General features: G+C 43.8%; 1 long non-coding RNA gene across 1 annotated transcript; it reads left to right on the plus strand.

The window, feature by feature from the left end:
- The first annotated feature begins 951 nt into the window (after window positions 1–951).
- LOC121982957 lies at window positions 952–1,689 on the plus strand. The gene is made up of 3 exons (XR_006112343.1): window positions 952–1,314; window positions 1,437–1,510; window positions 1,599–1,689. It is a non-coding gene; the product is annotated as an uncharacterized LOC121982957 (long non-coding RNA).
- The last annotated feature ends 19,273 nt before the right edge of the window (window positions 1,690–20,962 follow it).

Genomic DNA, 20,962 nt, shown 5'->3' on the forward strand with positions numbered 1-20,962 from the left:
AATAGATTGTAAGTTTCCTCTAAATCTGTTTATTTAGAGATTGGCATATAAGAAGGAAAAGAATAAGTAGAAAAGAATCCTCAGGATAAGGAAAGAAATCCTTTCTATAATACTAAATTATTTATCTTGGTCCCCTTGGAGGCCGGCGAGAGGGGAGGGGTGAATTGCCCTGAAACAAAAATTCAAACCCTTCTCGGATTTTCAACTAACTAAAAAAGACTTGTAATCAAAATAAAAAGAGACTAATTAAACAAGAAATCAGACACAGAGGATTTACTTGGTTTGCAATCGGGGGATTGCTAATCCAAGGAAAATAGGCGCACTATCTGATGATCTCCTTCGGGCGGAGTAGCCTCTTACAGCGTTGACAGCACAAAAAGAAAATACAAATGAAAGAGTTGGATTACAAGTTGTTGTACTAAACTGTTGAAATCAGTACTATAATTATAGCACTATTCGAGGCGCCTGGAAAGGTTCCGGGCGCCTAGAAGGGGATAGAATTTTATCCCCAACGAGTCGGCCAGCGTACACCTGGTCGTTGATAAAGTTTGGGTTTCTGGCGCCCGGAAGGGTTCCGGGTGCCCGGACCACATAAGTCAACACAATTGACTTTTTGTGGTCCGGTTCCTCTGCTCAGGTTCAGCTCGTCTCGGTCCGGGTCTTCTGCTCCGGCTCCGCTAGCTTAGGTGATCTCGGTCATCCGGAATAGGTGTAAAATACCGGGAAATAGGCGGATATTAATAAGGAAATTTTCCGGAATTTTTGGAAATTTTGCGGGAATTTTTCGGGGCTCGTACGGACGAGTTGGCGGGGATAAAAACAGGGTCCGGAAAAGCCTGTTTAGGCTACCCATTTAAGTGAGGAAAAGATTTATTTAATTATTTCTTTTTTCTTTTTCTTATTTGTTTTCTTTCCCTCGCCGTTTCCCTCTTCCCAGAGCCCCTTCTCTCGCGCCGACGCCTACCCTAACTGCCCACGACGGTTTTCCTCCCCTCTCGCGACAAATCCCTCGGCAACTTCTTCTCCTCCTCTTCATTTCTTCTTCCCGAGCTCTGCCCTAACCTCCCTGGAGTCCGCCGCACGGATTAGCGCCGACACTTCTTCCTCGCGCCAAGCAGCGTCGACCCGAGCCCTAGGTGCCACCGTCGCCTCCCGAATTCCTTTCCCTCTTCTCTGGTCCGACGAGCCACCGCCGACCGAAGTCTTCTTCCTCTTCCTCCCTGTTCAAGCACTGCCGACGCACGGAGCACTGCCGACACCGTGCTCTAGCCGAGCCCTGCCGAAGCCGTGCCCTTGCACTGTCGCCGGCCACAGGTTCGATTCATCACAGATTTTAGGCTCTGTACCCTAACTTTGATTGGAATTAGGTTGTGGTTCTGTTCTCAGATTTTGTTGTGGAGGAATTGATAAGTGTTTGGATTTGGTTTATATGGCAGAATAGGGTTTTCAATCTGCTGCGGCTAAATTGGTTTTCTGATCAGTTGAGCGTCAACAGGAGCTTGGGATTTAGGTATGAAATGTTGGGCTTCAATTTGATTCATCTTGCAATCTTGAGGTGTTGATGCAGTGTATTAGCATAACATGTGTTGTTTGGGCAGTAACTTTGTGATCCCCAGCAGCGGCTCTGATCTTGTTTCAGCAGCCAACATCTTTGATTTTGGATCAACAGTGATACATACGATTTGAGGTAAGGCATAAGGATTTGATGTGTGTGTTGAATTAGGCCTAAATTGGGTAAAATGCTATGATTGATTATCCTTATTGCAAGTCCTAATTCGAATGGAATTAAGTTTGGATTCTTGATCTATTGGTGGATTGTGGATAGGTTTATGGGTCGATATTGGAATTAAGGATGAACTTATTATTTAATTGGATTAGCATTTAATTTGGCTAATTTTGTGGTATGATAGAATTAGCTAAACTAGACCTTATGTTTAATATACAGGATCTTGACGCGAGACGAGTATCTCGGAGTCAGATTGGACCTTTCTATTTTCGGAGGCGGATACTTTTGACTTATTGTCTTTGATATGCTTAGTAATGAAATTAACAATTTGCATTAATTGTGTTTTCTTATTTGTTTCGATTAATCACTGCCCGATACATGTTACCTGCTTGATTGTTTGTTTGTTTGCATCTCGTATTGATACCTATCTGATTTCACATGCTCAAGGGTAGTGATATAACCATGTTTTACCATGTCAGGACCTAGGTTTGATATCTTAATTGATCAGTATACCTTGATATGATTTATTTACTTTGGTGCACATTATCATATGTCTAGAGATTGATTTAGCATATTACCATGCTTAGTGACATGCATCATTCGCATGATTGCATGCTGTGTGAGAGATTGCTCCATTATTGTCGAGCACTTTGCCAGTTTTCATCACTGTTCGGTGCTCCGTTGTGACGCTCATGGGTAGCGTGACACAGCGTGGTAGCACGTCAGTTTGACTCTTCCGGTGCTCCGTTGATCCGCTCATGGGTAGTGTGACGCAGCGTGTAGCACGTTAGAGATTCCTCCCCGTCATAGTGTACCAGGAGATGAGAGCATTGCGCTCCCCCATTTATGATTTGGGGTAGGAGTACGTGTGTACTCCGACAGCATCCCGTCCACTCGGTCACTCATCAGGGGTAGTGATGCAGAGTGCACGGTCGTCACAGCCCTACCCACTTGGTCCCACTTTTGTTGTGAGTTGACTGACTGGCGTCAGGGGTGACCATGGCATTGGCATCATATGCATGATGCATTTATTGTTTGTGATTGTGTTTGCTACATTTATATGCTGCATATTGTTTGGAAACCTATGTTTGACATGCATACAGGTCTTCTATACCTTTCAGACTGTTTGTCATTATACCGGGTCCTGGTTAGTACAGATTCTCTCTTGTCTACTTCGGTTTGCATTTACCTTTATTTTTATCAGGAGACTGTACGCATGATTAGTGCTAGGTGTTATTTCTTTACTTTGCATATCAATTGTACCTGCTGAGTGTTGGACTCACCCCGCCTCCATTGTTGTTATTTTCAGGTTGATGCTGTCAGGAGGGAGTTCCAGTCGCTAGTACTCACTGCACGTAGTGCTAGATCCCTGCAGACCTCGATGATTTATTTATCATTTAGTTTGGTTCCTATTTGATTATGTGTGTACTTGGTTATTTGGATACTTGGACATCGTATGTTTTTCTTTTGATATTGATGGATGTTCTATTTGATATGTTTTTACTACATGCCTGCCTGGACAGCAGAAGAGGTGAGTTTCGTCGGATTTGAGTTTTTTTTTACGAGTGTAGTGGAGTAGGGTGGATTTTGAGTCAGAGTATTATTGTGATGTTACTATTATAACTGCGTGGATGTTTGTGTGATTGTGTTATATTTATTGTTATTTATTCCAGCCGCATGTGGCTGAGGTATGGAGATATGTATAAAGTTTCAGATTGTCCGCCGTACAGGGGAGATGCTGCCGAAATTTCTTCGGACGGGGACTCCTCTGGGGGCGTGACAATTTAGTGGTATCAGAGCACAGGTATACAATCTTTTGTTTTCGTATTTTTGATGTTTGGGATAACCTGATACCAATTAATTTAGTGGTATCAGAGCGCCAAAGTTTGGCGATACTTGTTGGGTTTTTGTGTGTTGGATTTTCAAGATTTATCTGATACCAATTTATTGGTATCAGAGCAGGGTGTGATACCTGCTTTTAGTATTCTGGATATTATGTGCTAGCCTAAGTTTGCGTGTAAAACTGGGTATTTTCGGATTTTTTACGGATTTTGGTTATGTTCATGTTTAGGAATTTTGTTTCGGATTTGTACGGATTTCTGATGATTTTCTCGTTCGGAGTTACGAGGTCATAAAAGGGGGATTGGACAGTGACGGAACATCTCCAGACGACAGAAAGGTAAAATGTTAAATTTATAAATTTTGGTACCTGTACTAATACAGGGTAGCAGAAGGGAGACTAGATTACTTGGGATTTTATCATTTGTGCATAGTACTGTCTGGAAGGTGCTCTTTGGAAGGTAGCCATATATTCTGATCTCTTTAAATTCCTTGACTTGTTTAGTAATGTGAAACCCCTATGGAATGCCCATTTAATTCCTTATTTAAAGGGTAGTTCTAAAAGCACCATGATTTTATGCTCATAGTACTGGGATAGTCCTTCATTGTGCAATGATTTGTTTTCAATTGACCTATAGGTTGTTTCATGCACAAGGACATCAGGGACTTGACGTCAATAACAGGCTTGGTATTGAAGATAAATTAAGATACTGAAATAGGTTATGGAAATATAGGAAACAACGATATAAATCACTGCTATGAACAACTATGTCATTCATTGTTGCATAACAAGTATTGAATTTTTAAATCTTCCTATCTGTTTTGCCATGTGTGCTATATGGTTGGTGGATATGGTCCTAGGACCTTTGCTTAGACTGCTTTTAGTTATACTGAACTGAACAACAGCCATAGTAGCCATAGTGAAGATTCTCAATGGATGGCAATGACTTGTTGACCCTTACCTATGAGCAATCATAGTTAAGGAAGAGTTGAGCAGTGAGATCCATGAGACAGAGGAAGAATGGACAAATTAATTAACGTCCAAATTTTAACATGGTTGAATTTAAAAAAAAAAATGGTCCAAACCAATTAAGCCAACTCCACCACCTGTTCTCAAGAATCAACGTAATTTAACCCCTACGAATTAAATAAATTATATTAACCTGACTCATTCTCATGCTAATTAAACTCAATAACAAAAGGATCTGAAGCAATTTGATTGACACAATATTGGGTTGATATACGATTGGAGGAGAGAATGATAAAACAAGAGGTGCCGTGATGCACTCTAGTGCCACTTGAGAATAATTTGTAATAGTTGTCATTGACAAATTCTTACCAGTAGTATTGTTGGCCGGCCATATTATCCATCATAATTGATTTTGGTTAATAAAAGTTACCATACCAATAGTATTTAATGCCATAGTTATAATTGAGATGAATGTTTAGTTATAAATTAAGCTTACGAGTAGAATATGAGTATTGGTTTTTTCTCGGTACTCCAAACTATCAATTACATAATCAGTGATAATATTGGCTTTTAAAAAAAATACTTATTTCTTGGGTTGAACTTTATAGTTATCCAATCTTGATCTAATGGAGTGCCAACTTGATCCTTACTCTTGTCTGTTGTTAGTATGTGCCAACTTTAAATGAAATTCCTTTAGTTCAAGGAACTATAATAAAAGAGCAATGGTGATAATGGATTCTTTTTCCGAGGTCACTGACCATAACTACAGTAGAGCATATAAACACAATGAATTTTTGTCTAGCCATGGATTTTGAGAATGTTGATAAGGGCATGCCAATTAATGTTGTCAATGGTCTAGTTGACGTGGTAGGTTAGTCTAATCATTTTGACAATCTTACGATTCCTTAGACATTCACTAAGATCCTTGTGTGGCTGTGACTAGAGAAGAAACTTACTGAATTGAAGAGGTTTGGACCAATTAATGGCATCTTCATCAAGGTTTTAGAGACTAGTACATAAAGACTCCATCCCTTGACTTCCCTTCTTAACTTTCTATTTGCAATACACCAACTGGTTGTCGCAGAGCTCACATACCAAATTCTTCCATATGCAGTGCTACTCCACCTTTATGAAATTGGTTGAGCTAACCAATTCATTTTATAATTTGAATGATTTGGTTCAGATTTACCTCTCTTTTGTGAGTGATCTGATAAGGCATAATTTTAAGCATGACATTTGAGAATTCCTGGTTGATCATAAACATGTCGAACTTCACAAAACCAAGTTCGGGTGGGTAGTTTACCCAGATAAAAATATTCCCAAATTAAAGGAATTATCAGATCTAGACTTTGGCAACATGATACTCATGGTTGATTTATTAGTATTGGAAATGATCGATTTTGATATTATTTTTGGCATGGACTGTTTATCAGCATATCATGCCACTGTTGATTGCCAGACGAGGATGGTCACATTCCGGCCATTATAAGTTTTTGGTAATGCCATTTGGGCTTACCAATGCTCCAGCGGTGTTTATGGACTTGATGAACCGCATTTTTCTTGAGTATTTGGATCAGTTTGTTATCGTTTTCATTGATGACATATTGGTCTACTCGCATTCCGAGGAGGAGCATGCACAGCATCTTCGTATAGTCTTGGAGATTCTTAGACGATATCAGCTATACGCGAAGTTCAGCAAGTGTGCATTCTGGCTATCCTCAGTCGATTTTCTGGGACACGTGGTTTCTATCAGGGGTATTTCAGTTGATCCTCAGAAGATCGAGGTTGTCACCGGTTGGGAGCAGCCGAAGTCAGTTCAGGAGATCCGTAGTTTTCTGGGATTGGCCGGATATTACCGACGTTTTGTCGAGGGTTTCTCGCGTATTGCTATGCCGTTGACACGTCTTACCAGGAAAGGCGTGAAGTTCACGTGGTCCGAGGATTGCGAGACCAGCTTTCAGGAGCTGAAGCGGAGATTAGTGTCGGCTCCAGTTTTGGTTTTACCTTCTGGAGAGGATGGATTTGTACTCTACACCGACGCGTCTCTACAGGGTTTGGGCGCTGTTCTGATGCAGCACGGCAGAGTAGTCTCTTATGCTTCTCGTCAGTTGAAGGAGCATGAGAAGAACTACCCAGTTCATGACCTAGAGTTAGCAGCCATCATTTATGCATTGAAGATTTGGCGCCATCATTTATATGGTATTACATTTGAGATTCTCACTGATCATAAGAGTCTCAAATATATTTTTACTCAGAAGGAGCTTAATCTCCGACAGAGGAGATGGATGGAGTTCTTGAAGGACTACGATTGTACCATTAGCTACCACCCGGGGAAAGCTAATGTGGTTGTCGATGCACTCAGCAGGAAGTCCAGAGGGACTTTGGCTTGTCACCGGACTTCAGTTACGGATTTGATTCAGGGTTTTTCTGAGTTAGACCTTGAGGAGCAGGGATCTACAGAGCAGGGTATTCTGGTTACCATGGTTGCTCAGTCGTCGATCAGGACGAAGATCCGAGAGGCTCAGGCTGGTGATCAGCATTGTCAGTTCATTGGCAGTCAGATAGCTTCCGGGCAGCAGACCGAGTTTACACGAGACGAGGAGGGTGTTATATACTTCCGAGACAGATTATGTGTACCTCAGTCTCATCCGGTCTTACAGGAGCTACTTCAGGAGGCTCACCGTTCTCGATTTGCGATCCATCCAAGCGGGACCCGTATGTATCGAGATTTGAGACGTTCCTATTGGTGGAACGGTATGAAGAAAGACATCGTGAATTTCGTAGCTAGATGTCTTGTTTGTCAGCAGGTGAAGGCTGAGCACCAGAGACCTGCAGGGTTACTTCAGCGGATTCCTATTCCTGAGTGGAAGTGGGATCACATTACCATGGACTTTGTGGTAGGGTTGCCGAGGACACGACGAGGTCACGACGTAATTTGGGTAATCGTTGATCGATTAACCAAATCCGCGCACTTTTTAGCGATTCGGAGGACTGATCCCCTGGATCGATTGGCAGATCTGTATTGTCGGGAGATTATTAGACTACATGGTGTTCCGTTGAGTATCATTTCGGATAGAGATCCACGGTTCACGTCTCGTTTCTGGCAGAGTCTGCAGCAGGCCTTGGGCACACAGTTCCGTTTCAGTACAGCCTTCCATCCACAGACAGATGGACAGTCAGAGCGGACCATTCAGACTTTAGAGGACCTGCTGAGGTCATGTGTTATGGATTTCTGAGGCAGTTGGGAGGACCATCTGTCGTTGGTAGAGTTTGCCTACAACAACAGCTTCCATTCGGCTATCCAGATGGCACCGTTTGAGGCGTTGTATAATAGACCTTGTCGGACACCCGTCCTCTGGGATGAGGTTGGAGAGGCTCAGTTGTTGGGACCTCATAGAGTTCAGCAGGATACAGAGTTGGTCCGTACTATCAGACGGAGGATGTCAGAAGCGCAGGACCGCCAGAGGAGTTATGCTGATCGGAGACGCAGACCACTAGAGTTCTCAGTTGGCGACCATGTATTTCTGCGAGTTTCACCCATGAAAGGGGTGAAGAGATTTGGCCTCAGAGGTAAGCTAGCTCCGCGGTACATTGGCCCTTTCGAGATCTTGGAGAGGATCGGAGCGGTAGCTTACCGACTGGCACTACCATCGTCCCTGTCAGGCGTTCACGATGTGTTCCACGTGTCGATGCTGAGGAGATACGTGCCCGACCCGACGCATGTGCTGGCAGATATTCCAGTTCCAGTTCAGCCTAACATTACTTATGAGGAGGTTCCGGTACGAATTCTCGACCGGAAGGAGCGTCAGTTGCGGAACAAGACTATCCGGCTGGTTAAAGTCGGATGGCAGCATCATTCAGACGAGGAGGCTACTTGGGAGCTCGAGGATACGATCCGAGCTCGATATCCCCATCTTTTCACTTGAGGTATGTGATTTATTTACCGTTCAGCATTTATACTCTATATCTGTTGTTAGTACTTACTGATGGTAGATAACGAAATTTGGGGACCAAATTTTTATTAGTGTGGGAGAATGTAAAATACCAGGAAATAGGCGGATATTAATAAGGGAATTTTTCGGAATTTTTGGAAATTTTTCGGGGCTCGTACGGACGAGTTGGCGGGGATAAAAACAGGGTCCGGAAAAGCCTGTTTAGGCTACCCATTTAAGTGAGGAAAAGATTTATTTAATTATTTCTTTTTCCTTTTTCTTATTTGTTTTCTTTCCCTCGCCATTTCCCTCTTCCCCGAGCCCCTTCTCTCGCGCCAACGCCTACCCTAACTGCCCACGGCGGTTTTCCTCCCCTCTCGCGATAAATCCCTCGGCAACTTCTTCTCCTCCTCTTCATTTCTTCTTCCCGAGCTCTGCCCTAACCTCCCTGGAGTCCGCCGCACGGATTAGCGCCGACACTTCTTCCTCGCGCCAAGCAGCGTCAACCCGAGCCCTAGGTGCCGCCGTCGCCTCCCGAATTCCTTTCCCTCTTCTCTGGTCCGACGAGCCACCGCCGACCGAAGTCTTCTTCCTCTTCCTCCCTGTTCAAGCACTGCCGACGCACAGAGCACTGCCGACACCGTGCTCTAGCCGAGCCTACCGACGCTGTGCCCTAGCCGAGCCCTGCCGAAGCCGTGCCCTTGCACTGTCGCCGGCCACAGGTTCGATTCATCATAGATTTTAGGCTCTGTACCCTAACTTTGATTGGAATTAGGTTGTGGTTCTGTTCTCAGATTTTGTTGTGGAGGAATTGATAAGTGTTTGGATTTGGTTTATATGGCAGAATAGGGTTTTCAATCTGCTGCGGCTAAATTGGTTTTCTGATCAGTTGAGCGTCAACAGGAGCTTGGGATTTAGGTATGAAATGTTGGGCTTCAATTTGATTCATCTTGCAATCTTGAGGTGTTGATGCAGTGTATTAGCATAACATGTGTTGTTTGGGCAGTAACTTTGTGATCCCCAGCAGCGACTCTGATCTTGTTTCAGCAGCCAACATCTTTGATTTTGGATCAACAGTGATACATACGATTTGAGGTAAGACATAAGTATTTGATGTGTGTGTTTAATTAGGTCTAAATTGGGTAAAATGCTATGATTGATTATCCTTATTGCAAGTTCTAATTCGAATGGAATTAAGTTTGGATTCTTGATCCATTGGTGGATTGTGGATAGGTTTATGGGTCGATATTGGAATTAAGGATGAACTTATTATTTAATTGGATTAGCATTTAATTTGGCTAATTTTGTGGTATGATAGAATTAGCTAAACTAGACCTTATGTTTAATATACAGGATCTTGACGCGAGACGAGTATCTCGGAGTCAGATTGGACCTTTCTATTTTCGGAGGCGGGTACTTTTGACTTATTGTCTTTGATATGCTTAGTAATGAAATTAACAATTTGCATTAATTGTGTTTTCTTATTTGTTTCGGTTAATCACTGCCCGATACATGTTACCTGCTTGATTGTTTGTTTGTTTGCATCTCGTATTGATACCTATCTGATTTCACATGCTCAAGGGTAGTGATATAACCATGTTTTACCATGTCAGGACCTAGGTTTGATATCTTAATTGATCAGTATACCTTGATATGATTTATTTACTTTGGTGCACATTATCATATGTCCAGAGATTGATTTAGCATATTACCATGCTTAATGACATGCATCATTCGCATGATTGCATGCTGTGTGAGAGATTGCTCCATTATTGTCGAGCACTTTGCCAGTTTTCATCACTGTTCGGTGCTCCGTTGTGACGCTCATGGGTAGCGTGACACAGCGTGGTAACACGTCAGTTTGACTCTTCCGGTGCTCCGTTGATCCGCTCATGGGTAGTGTGACGCAGCGTGTAGCACGTTAGAGATTCCTCCCCGTCATAGTGTACCAGGAGATGAGAGCATTGCGCTCCCCCATTTATGATTTGGGGTAGGAGTACGTGTGTACTCCGACAGCATCCCATCCACTCGGTCACTCATCAGGGGTAGTGATGCAGAGTGCACGGTCGTCACAGCCCTACCAACTTGGTCCCACTTTTGTTGTGAGTTGACTGACTGGCGTCAGGGGTGACCATGACATTGGCATCATATGCATGATGCATTTATTGTTTGTGATTGTGTTTGCTGCATTTATATGCTGCATATTGTTTGGATACCTATGTTTGACATGCATACAGGTCTTCTATACCTTTCAGACTGTTTGTCTTATACCGGGTCCTGGTTAGTACAGATTCTCTCTTGTCTACTTCGGTTTGCATTTAGCTTTATTTTTATCAGGAGACTGTACGCATGATTAGTGCTAGGTGTTATTTCTTTACTTTGCATATCAATTGTACCTGCTGAGTGTTGGACTCACCCCGCCTCCATTGTTGTTATTTTCAGGTTGATGCTGTCAGGAGGGAGTTCCAGTCACTAGTCCTCACTGCACGTAGTGCTAGATCCCTGCAGACCTCGATGATTTATTTATCATTTAGTTTGGTTCCTATTTGATTATGTGTGTACTTGGTTATTTGGATACTTGGACATCGTATGTTTTTCTTTTGATATTGATGGATGTTCTATTTGATATGTTTTTACTACATGCCTGCCTGGACAGCAGAAGAGGTGAGTTTCGTCGGATTTGAGTTTTTTTTTACGAGTGTAGTAGAGTAGGGTGGATTTTGAGTCAGAGTATTATTGTGATGTTACTATTATAACTGCGTGGATGTTTGTGTGGTTGTGTTATATTTATTGTTATTTATTCCAGCCGCATGTGGCTGAGGTATGGAGATATGTAGAAAGTTTTAGATTGTCCGCCGTACAGGGGAGATGCTGCCAAAATTTCTTCGGACGGGGACTCCTCTGGGGGCGTGACAATAGGGCTCACCCGAACCCAAGTTCCGGCCTTCTCCTCGAGCAGCCTTCCTTCCCGGTTTCTCGTCCCTCGAACGTCGCATATGTTCTTCTCGTCCACCGGTGTACTCTTCCGCGGCACCGCGTCTCTCAGATGCACTGAGCCCGTCGGCTAACTCCCCGTGTCGTCCTTTTCACTAGCCGCATCTTCCGCTCGACTTCCTGTGTTCCTAAGCTCCTGCATACTTAGACACAAGGGTTAGACAAAACAGGACCTAACTTAACTTGTTTGATCATATCAAAACTCCTTAGGGTTCCAACAATCTCTCCCTTTTTGATGTGAGCAACACAAGTTAAGGTAGGGTAAACATATGCAATAAAAATAATTAATTTGTAAATAAGTCCAAAGATTTTTTAATGAAAAATTTGAATACACCTCCCCCTAGAATTAACATTCTTCTTCCCCTTTGATCACATAAAAAATAGGGGTTCCTAAACAAGTATAAAGTTAACTTAGTTTTCTAAAAAAAATTCTAAGTAAAAAAAATCATTTTCTAAGTTTTAAAAAAATTTGAGCAAAATAAAATTTTGCAAACAGAAATTGATTTTTTTTTTAAAAAAAAAAATAAGTGTAAAAAAAATCTAAGTCAGAAAATTTTCAGAAAAAATAAAGTATTTGCAAAAATTTCTAAATAAAAAGTTTCTAATTTTAATTTTCTAAGTTTAAAATGTGCAGCGGAATAATTAACTTAAAAAATATTTAAAAAATTGATTTGAATATCTAAGTGATATATTTTTTTTAAAATTGCAATAAGTCAAAAAGTGTTAAGTGTAAAAAAAATTCTAATTAAATTTTTTCCATGTTAAAAAAAATTTGAAAAATTTTTCTAAGTCCTTTGAAACATAAATATTTTTAAGCATTTTCTTAAAATAAACTGAGCAACTCTTTAAAGCATTACATAATTTCCAATTAATGTTTTTTTCAGTTAGTCAATTAAACCTTTCATTTCAATACTTGGCTTCCAGTCAGTGGCGAGGCACTAGGCCTTCTTGGTTATTGGAGCAACAACCACTTTCTAGTCAAAGCCTTATAAAGAAATTAAATGTTTAATTTTCTTGCTGAAAAAAAAATACTAAGTCTAATTTTAATTTTAAATTAAACAGGTTTTTGGAACCCAATAGAGGTTCCTTCCTACAGGGTTAACTCGATATTTTCTAGGTATATAGGCTTTTGATATTTTTCTGATTTGATTTTGGTGAAACTTATAGTACCAGTTTAATCCTCTATAATTTTTAAAAGTAGAAATATTCGAACAGATAAAATTTTTTAATTTTTCTATTTCTTCTTTTAATTTTTCATTTTCAAATTTTATTTTATCAAAATCTTCTATTAGACAAGATTTTGTCAAAATTATTTTTGTTTCTAAAATTTTATTTTTTAATTTGGTATTTTTATTTTTAACTTAAACATGGATTTTGTCATAGACTTAATTCCAAAATAAAGCTGATCAGGAGGTAAGAGACATACCTCACTTACCATATCGGACTTGAAGCCCGACTCTCCCCTTGCTTCGCTGCATTCATATGAGGTCGCTCCCCCTTCATCGATGCTGGGTTCTGATGTACTTTGCCCTTCATAGCTTACCATCAATGCTATCCCGACATATCCTGAATCTCGGACTCAGATGATAAACTATCGTCCCAAGTTGTTTTTAGGTTCTTGTGCTTCTTGGGTATCTTGACCTTGTCCTTCTTGAGTTCTGGGCAATCCTCTTTTAAGTGTCATTCCTTTTGACACTGGTAGCAACAAACCCTCCTTCTATTTCTTGGATTATTCTTATTCTACATTTCTTTAAATTTATTAGATCTAAAAAACTTTTAAAATTTCTTACCATATATGCTTCTTGGTCTTCTTCTGAGTGTGACTCGGGTTCATCTTTCTTGGTTGCGTTCAGCGCTATAATCTGGCTTGAGTCTTTTGTTGTCCCTGCACATCTGGTTTCATGTAATTCAAGAGTAGAAAACAACTCTTCTAGGGTACTTACCTCCAGGTCCTTTGAAATGTAGTAGGCTTCGATGATTGACGCCCATTCTAGAGTTCTGGGAAAGGCATTGAGTGTGTAGCGTATGGTGTCCCGGTTTGTTACTGTTTCACCGAGGTTCTCGAGACCGGTAATCAATTCCTTTACCTTCGTGTGTAGATCGGCTACCTTCTCACCTTTTTCCAGACAGATGTTCGTCAGTTTGTTCCGAAGGATGTCTCTTCTTGCTAACTTGGCTTTGAATGTCCCTTCGTGGAGTTCCAGAAACTTCTCCCAAAGGTCTTTGGCCGACGAGTAGCTTCCAATGCGGTTGACTTCTTAAGGCAGCAGCACGCTCAGCAAGTGATACTCCGCTCGGTTGTTCGCTACGGAATCATTCTGCTCCTTCTTTGTCCAAAGGCTCTTCTTTTTCTTTTCCATTTTGATTCGTCGGAGCTACAAAACCGTACTTTATAATTAAACAAATTTCGAAATCGGTTTTTATGAATACCTCCATATGACACTTCCAGTGTGAGAAGTCCCCCTCGAATTTTGGTGGAACGATGCTTGGTCCAACCATTGGTTGCTTTGCTTCGGTTGACGGTTAGTCCTTCTGAAGCATCCTCACTCTGATGCCAGTTGTTGCTCCCCTTGGAGGCCGGCAAGAGGGGAGGGGTGAATTGTCCTGAAACAAAAATTCAAACCTTTCTCAGATTTTCAACTAAATAAAAAAGACTTGTAATTAAAATAAAAAGAGACTAATTAAACAAGAAATCAGACACAGAGGATTTACTTGGTTTGCAATCAGGGGATTGCTAATCCAATGAAAATAGACGCACTTTCTGATGATCTCCTTCGGGCGGAATAGCCTCTTACAGCATTGACAGCACAAAAAGAAAATACAAATGAAAGAGTTGGATTACAAGTTGTTGTACTAAACTATTGAAATCGGTGCTCTATTTATAGCACTGTTCGGGACGCCTGAAAATGTTCCGGGCGCCTGGAAGGGGATAGAATTCTATCCCTAACGAGTCGGTCAATGTCCACCTGGTCGTTGATAAAGTTTGGGTTTTGGGCGCCCGGAAGGGTTTCGGGCGCCCGGAGCCTCAAAGCAGTCCGAGCGCCCGGAATGGTTCCGGGCGCCTGGACCACATAAGTCAACACAATTGACTTTGTGGTCCGGTTCCTCTGCTCCGGTTCAGCTCGTCTCGGTCTGGGTCTTCTGCTCCGGCTTCGCTAGCTTGGGTGATCTCGGTCATCCGAAATAGGGCTCATCCGAACCCAAGTTCCGACCTTCTCCTCGAGCAGCCTTCCTTCCGGATTTCTCGTCCCTCGAACGTCGCATACGTTATTCTCATCCACCGGTGTACTCTTCCGCGGCACCGCGTCACTCGGACGCACCGAGCCCGTCAGCACACTCCTCATACCGTCCTTCTCGCTAGCCACGTCTTCTGCTCGACTTCCTGTGTTCCTAAGTTTCTGTACACTTAGACACAAGGGTTAGACAAAACAGGACCTAACTTAACTTGTTTGATCACATCAAAACTCCTTGGGGTTCCAACAATTTATTATCCAAAATACCCTGTTCCAAGGAACACTGAATCTGTCTGCAAGAAAATGTTGAGAACTAAGGTTGATGGCTGGAGCGGAGTGCTAAAAGCGGGGATGTGCAGTTTGGAGAAAGAGGAGGCGCAGCTGTGCAGCGTGGATGGAAAATGAGGAGAAAAGGAGACAGAATCGGTGAAAGAGGAGATAAAACCTAAGTAGTAGAGATGGTAATTTTATTATGATAGAAAGAATATTTATGTAATTATACTCTTCATTTTTTTTATTTTTGACTTTCCGTGCGAGGGAGGAAACGGGCGGAGTTTAAACTCGGTCCCGTATTAAATTCGTCCCATTTGAGACGGATTTAAACTCGATCAAACGGATTATGGGGCATGTCTAAATTCATTGATCGAATTTAGAAGCAGGTTCGAGACGGGTTACAGATTTCAATGAACTCAACCCGTATATGTGTGTGTGTGTGTGTGTGTGTGTGTGTGTGTGTGTGTGTGTGTGTGTGTGTGTGTGTGTGTGTGTGTGTGTGTGTGTGAGGAACAAGAGCAATAAACACACAAAAAGCGCAGCGGAAAATATCTAGTTTCTATCAGAAGATCCTTGCGAAGGAAGAAAATAACAACATATACTAAGTTTCATGATAATATGGGGTTATACTTTTGTTGTGTGCACTCGATCTCCTGACAGCTAGGATCTCAGCATGATCACATGTCCCTGCCTCTTTTGGTATCCACATGAACACAAGAAAATGGAGAAGACCAACACTCAGGGTACGTTTGGTTTGGGATTATCTTTGATAACCTTGGTTATGCATCCAAGTTTATCAACGAAAATCTTGTTTGGTTTAGGTAATCAATGATTCCCGAGTAATGTTTCATGTCCGACATGTCAGCAAAAGGGTCATGGAACTTGGAATCGGAAAACCTCATAAAACTAAGGGTGTGTTTGATTTGTTTGCATTTTCATTTCATTTTCTAGAAAACTGCATTTTCTCGTTGTTCAGAAAATAGTTTTTCCGCGTTTTTCATTTTCTTAGAAAATTCTCTCTCTTTTTCTTGAAAATGAACGTGGAAAATGCAAACCAAACGCGTTTTCCATTTTCTTATAAAATAACATGGAAAATGCAAACCAAACGACCCCTAGGGTGCGTTTGGTTGAGGGTTATTCTTGATAACCTTGGTTATCCATCCAAGGTTATCAATGAAAACCCTATTTGGTTTAGGTAATCAATTATTCCCAAGTAATGATTCATGCCCGACATGTCAGCAAAAGATTATAAGATAACCAAGATTATCAAGGATAATCCCCAACCAAACAAAATTAAATATATAAGATTACGTTAAAACTTGGACATTTTCTCTTTTATTAAAATTTGTTGATGGAAACAAACAATCAACTAGCAAATAGATTGTAAGTTTCCTCTAAATCTGTTTATTTAGAGGTTGGCATAGAAGAAGGAAAAGAATAGTAGAAAAGAATCCTCAGGGTAAAGGAAAGAAATCCTTTCTGTAATACTAAATTATTTACTATCCAAAATACCTTGTTCTAAGGAGCACTGAATCTGTCTGCAAGAAGATGTTGAGGATTGAGGTTGATGACTGGAGTGGCTGCGGTTGGAGGCCCAACTGTGCAACACTAGAAGCACGACCATGCAGCTTGAAGAAAGAGAAGGCGCAATTGTGCAGCGTGGATGGAAAATGAGGAGAAAAGGATAAAGAATCGGCGAAAGAGGAGATAAAACCTAGGTAGTAGGGATGATAATTTTATTATGATAGAAAGAATATTTATGTAATTATACTCTTCGTTTTTTTATTTCTGACTTTCCGTGCAAGGGAGATAACGGGCAGAGTTTAAACCTGGTCCCATATTAAATTCGTCTCATTTGAGATGGATTTAAACTCGGCCAAACGGATTATGGGGCATGTCTAAATTCATTGATCGGATTTAGAAGCGGTTCGAGGCGGGTTACAGATTTCAATGAATATATATATATATAGTGTGTGTGTGTGTGTGTGAAGAACTAGGGCACTAAACACACAGAAAGCGCGGCGGAAAACATCTAGTTTATATTAGAAGATCCATGTGAAAGAAGAAACAACAACATATACTAAGTTTCATGATAATATGGAGTTATACTTTTGATGTGTGCACTCAATCTCCTGACAGCTAGGATCTCAGCTGATACGGTTTGGGCTGAGGGGCAGAAGAGGAGATTGAAGGAAGGAGAGGGGCAAAGGGGTCCTTTTACTGCTAGGGTATTAAGGAAAAGGGGGAAAGCGATTTTGAGGGAGGTGGCTTCGTGGATGGGTTTTTTCCGCCGCCAACTTCTCCTTCTACCTCCTTCTGATGCGCACCTCGCCGGCGCTGGTTTCCGGCCACCACCTTTTCCTCTATCTCTTTTTCCCTCTTCGCCTCGCGACACCAGCCCTAGCCTTCTTCTTCCTCTCTTCTCCGTGCTTTCTGTCCGCCGCCAAGAAAAAAGGGAGGAGAAGGCATCATCTTCTTCCTCGGACGTTACTCGCCGGCGCGACGCCAGCCTCCGGCTGTCCTCTTCTCTTCTTCTCCTTCCGGATGATGCCTCCTCTCCCTCTCTCTATTTCTTCTCTCGCGAATAGACCATGTCAAGCTGAGAGGGAGGTTGGCTCGTGTGTGCACGGCGCCGCCCATAGGAACTAAGCATCCTCCTTCCTCTCCCTCTCGCGCTCCTTGCCGGCGCTCACTCCGACGCCGGCCGCCACCTCAGTTCCTCTCCCGCTCCTCTCGCCGCATCCGCCGCAACCGGGAAGAGGAGAAGCTTAGTGCTTCCTTACGGTGCCACCATCAGACGAACTCGGCACCGCCCTCCTACCCACCTAAGCCCATCAGCCGGCACCAGCAGCCGCCCTCTTCTCCCTCTTGTCACACCGCAGCCGCCCTCTTCTCCCTCTTGTCACACCACAGCTGGCCTCTTCCCCTCACCACTATCCATCTCCTCCGATGCTCATTCAGCCACCTTTCGACATCAACACAGCCGACTCCGGCCTCTCCACTGTCATTGTCGCCGCTTCCGGTGCCGATTCGACCGTTGCTATGTGCAGGCCATCGAGCCACTATGTCTCGCTCTTCGTATCGCTATTATGTGTCGACATTCGAGCCGCAATGGAGTACCGATCTGTGTATCAAGGTTGTATCTCGGCCTTTGTGTTATTTTATTTCCCAGCCTGCGTGCCGAAGTCCATTTCCCGGCCTATGTGCAGATTTAGTTTCCCGGCTTGCGTGTCGGTGTAGTGTCCCGGCCTGTGTGCCGATCTTATTTCCCGGCCTGCGTGTCAACCTAGTGTCCCGGTCTGCGTGTCGGTCTTGTTTTCCGACCTGCGTGTCGGTGTTTTAGCCAGACCTGCAGCTCATCTTCTGGCTCCGCACCGCGTTCGGCTCTACGTCGTTAGATCCAGCTCTCTAGCCTGATCAGAGTCATCTGCTCTTCCGGGTTGCGACAACTCGAGCCGCGTCCCATCCGAGGGTGCCCCCCTGGGCCAGGGTACGTTTTCCATTCATATTCCATACGCATTTCATTATTTCATGGCTTAGTCTTGTACTCATATATTCGTTGAATCTGCCTCGAGCATCGAGGTACCGGGGGCCGGGTAAACCTGGTCGCTGGTTGCAGGTAGCGTTGACCAGAGGACTTCTGAAGACTTGGTCAACACGGGAGCCATCTCAGCACACCCCCCTCCGGGACGTCGCGACTTCTTCAACATTCTCGCCACCTCACCCGACGGTCCGTGCGAATCAGCTTCCGGACAGGATCAAATTTGGCGCCGTCTGTGAGAATCTTCTCCACCTGTTCTGGAACGTGAAGATGGATGACGTCGGGAGGTTCTCTTCTATTATCACAGCCCTGGAGGATCCTGACAGATATATCATCTTCGGCCCTCACTGCACGGGTATTCGGGAGTCGAGGAATTGAGCGGAGCTTCAGCTGGCCGACAGGTTAGTTTTTCCATTACGTTTTTTCCCTAACTCCACGGGTATTCGGGAGTTAAGGGACTGAGACAAACCCTTAGCCGGTTGGCAAGGCTCCCCGATCAGGTACGATTACAAGCTCTGTTCTCTTTTTACGATTATAGAAACTGCTATATTTCCCTGATAAAAGAGTAAGAACCTAGTTCCTTGATCATAGACTAGAGCCTTCGATTTCTGGTCGGACACTAGGGGCCCAGCTCCCCGTTCATACACTTGGGACACAGCTCCCTGCTCATACTCTAGGGGCACAGCTCCCCACTCATACACTAGGGCACAGCTCCCCGATCATTGACTTGCAGTACCACTTCCTGATCAGGATCTAAGGGCCTCGCTCTTCGATAAAAGAGCTAGGGACCTTACTCTCTAATCAGGGACCAGGGATTCAGCTCCCCGATCAGGCTCTGCTTCCTTCAAGCACGGTGCTCTGCTTACTTATACTTTTATGAAATATGCTCCCTTATATTACCATGGGTTTCATTCTCTTTGACGGTCGGGGCTCATATTATCATCTTCTCCCCTCACTCCACGGGTATTCGGAAGTTGAGGGATCGAGACAGATCCGCAGTCGGTTGGCACCACACCGCTGTCAGGTATGACATAAGCTTTATTTCCTCATGCTGCTACATGCTTCGCTTTTACTAGCTTCAAAGCTTATCCTTCCCCGTTCGGGGTTGAGTGGTTTTCACTGGTCTCAGACCAGCTTATTGGATTTCATATTTCCCCCGTTCGGGTTTGAGCGATTGTCACTGGTCTCAGACCAGCTTATTGGATTTCATATCTCCCCCGTTCGAGGTTGAGCGATTGTCACCGATCTCAGACCAGCTTATTGGATTTCTTATCTCCCTCGTTCGGGGTCGAGTTATCGCCACCGATCTCGGACCGGAGTATCATTACTGGTCTCGGACCAGCGCCATCGCCACCGGTCTCGGACCGGAGTATCATTACTGGTCTCGGACCAGCGCCATCGCCACCGGTCTCGGACCGGAGTATCATTACTGGTCTCGGACCAGCGCCATCGCCACCGGTCTCGGACCGGAGTATCATTACTGGTCTCGGACCAGCGCCATCGCCACCGGTCTCGGACCGGAGTATCCCAGACTCTCGCCTCAGTGCGAGTTATAAGTGAGCTCTGCTCTCACGCCCAACGACCTTTCAGGTCGGCTCCCAAGCGAGAATTAAAAGTGAGCTCTGTTCTCACGCCCAACGACCTTTCAGGTCAGTAGTCCCAGACTCTCGCCTCAGTGCGAGTTATAAGTGAGCTCTGCTCTCACGCCCAACGACCTTTCAGGTCGGCTCCCATGCGAGAATTAAAAGTGAGCTCTGTTCTCACGCCCAACGACCTTTCAGGTCGGTAGCCCCAGACTCTCGCCTCAGTGCGAGTTATAAGTGAGCTCTGCTCTCACGCCCAACGACCTTTCAGGTCGGCTCCCATGCGAGAATTAAAAGTGAGCTCTGTTCTCACGCCCAACGACCTTTCAGGTCGGTAGCCCCAGACTCTCGCCCCAGTGCGAGTTATAAGTGAGCTCTGCTCTCACGCCCAACGACCTTTCAGGTCGGCTCCCATGCGAGAATTAAAAGTGAGCTCTGTTCTCACGCCCAACGACCTTTCAGGTCGGTAGTCCCAGACTCTCGCCTCAGTGCGAGTTATAAGTGAGCTCTGCTCTCACGTCCAACGACCTTTCAGGTCGGCTCCCATGCGAGAATTAAAAGTGATCTCTGTTCTCACGCCCAACGACCTTTCAGGTCGGTAGTCCCAGACTCTCACCTCAGTGCGAGTTATAAGTGAGCTCTGCTCTCACGTCCAACGACCTTCGCGGTCGGCTTCCGCGAGAATTAAAAGTGAGCTATGTTCTCACGACCTTCGGTCGGTAGCCCTGCACTCTCGCCTCGGTCACGAGTTATAAGTGAGCTCTGTTCTCACGCCCAACGACCTTTCAGGTCGGCTCCCATGCGAGAATTAAAAGTGAGCTCTGTTCTCACACCCAACGACCTTTCAGGTCGGTAGTCCCAGACTCTCGCC

Source organism: Zingiber officinale, chromosome 5A (assembly GCF_018446385.1).
Source record: "Zingiber officinale cultivar Zhangliang chromosome 5A, Zo_v1.1, whole genome shotgun sequence".
NCBI lineage: Eukaryota > Viridiplantae > Streptophyta > Magnoliopsida > Zingiberales > Zingiberaceae > Zingiber > Zingiber officinale.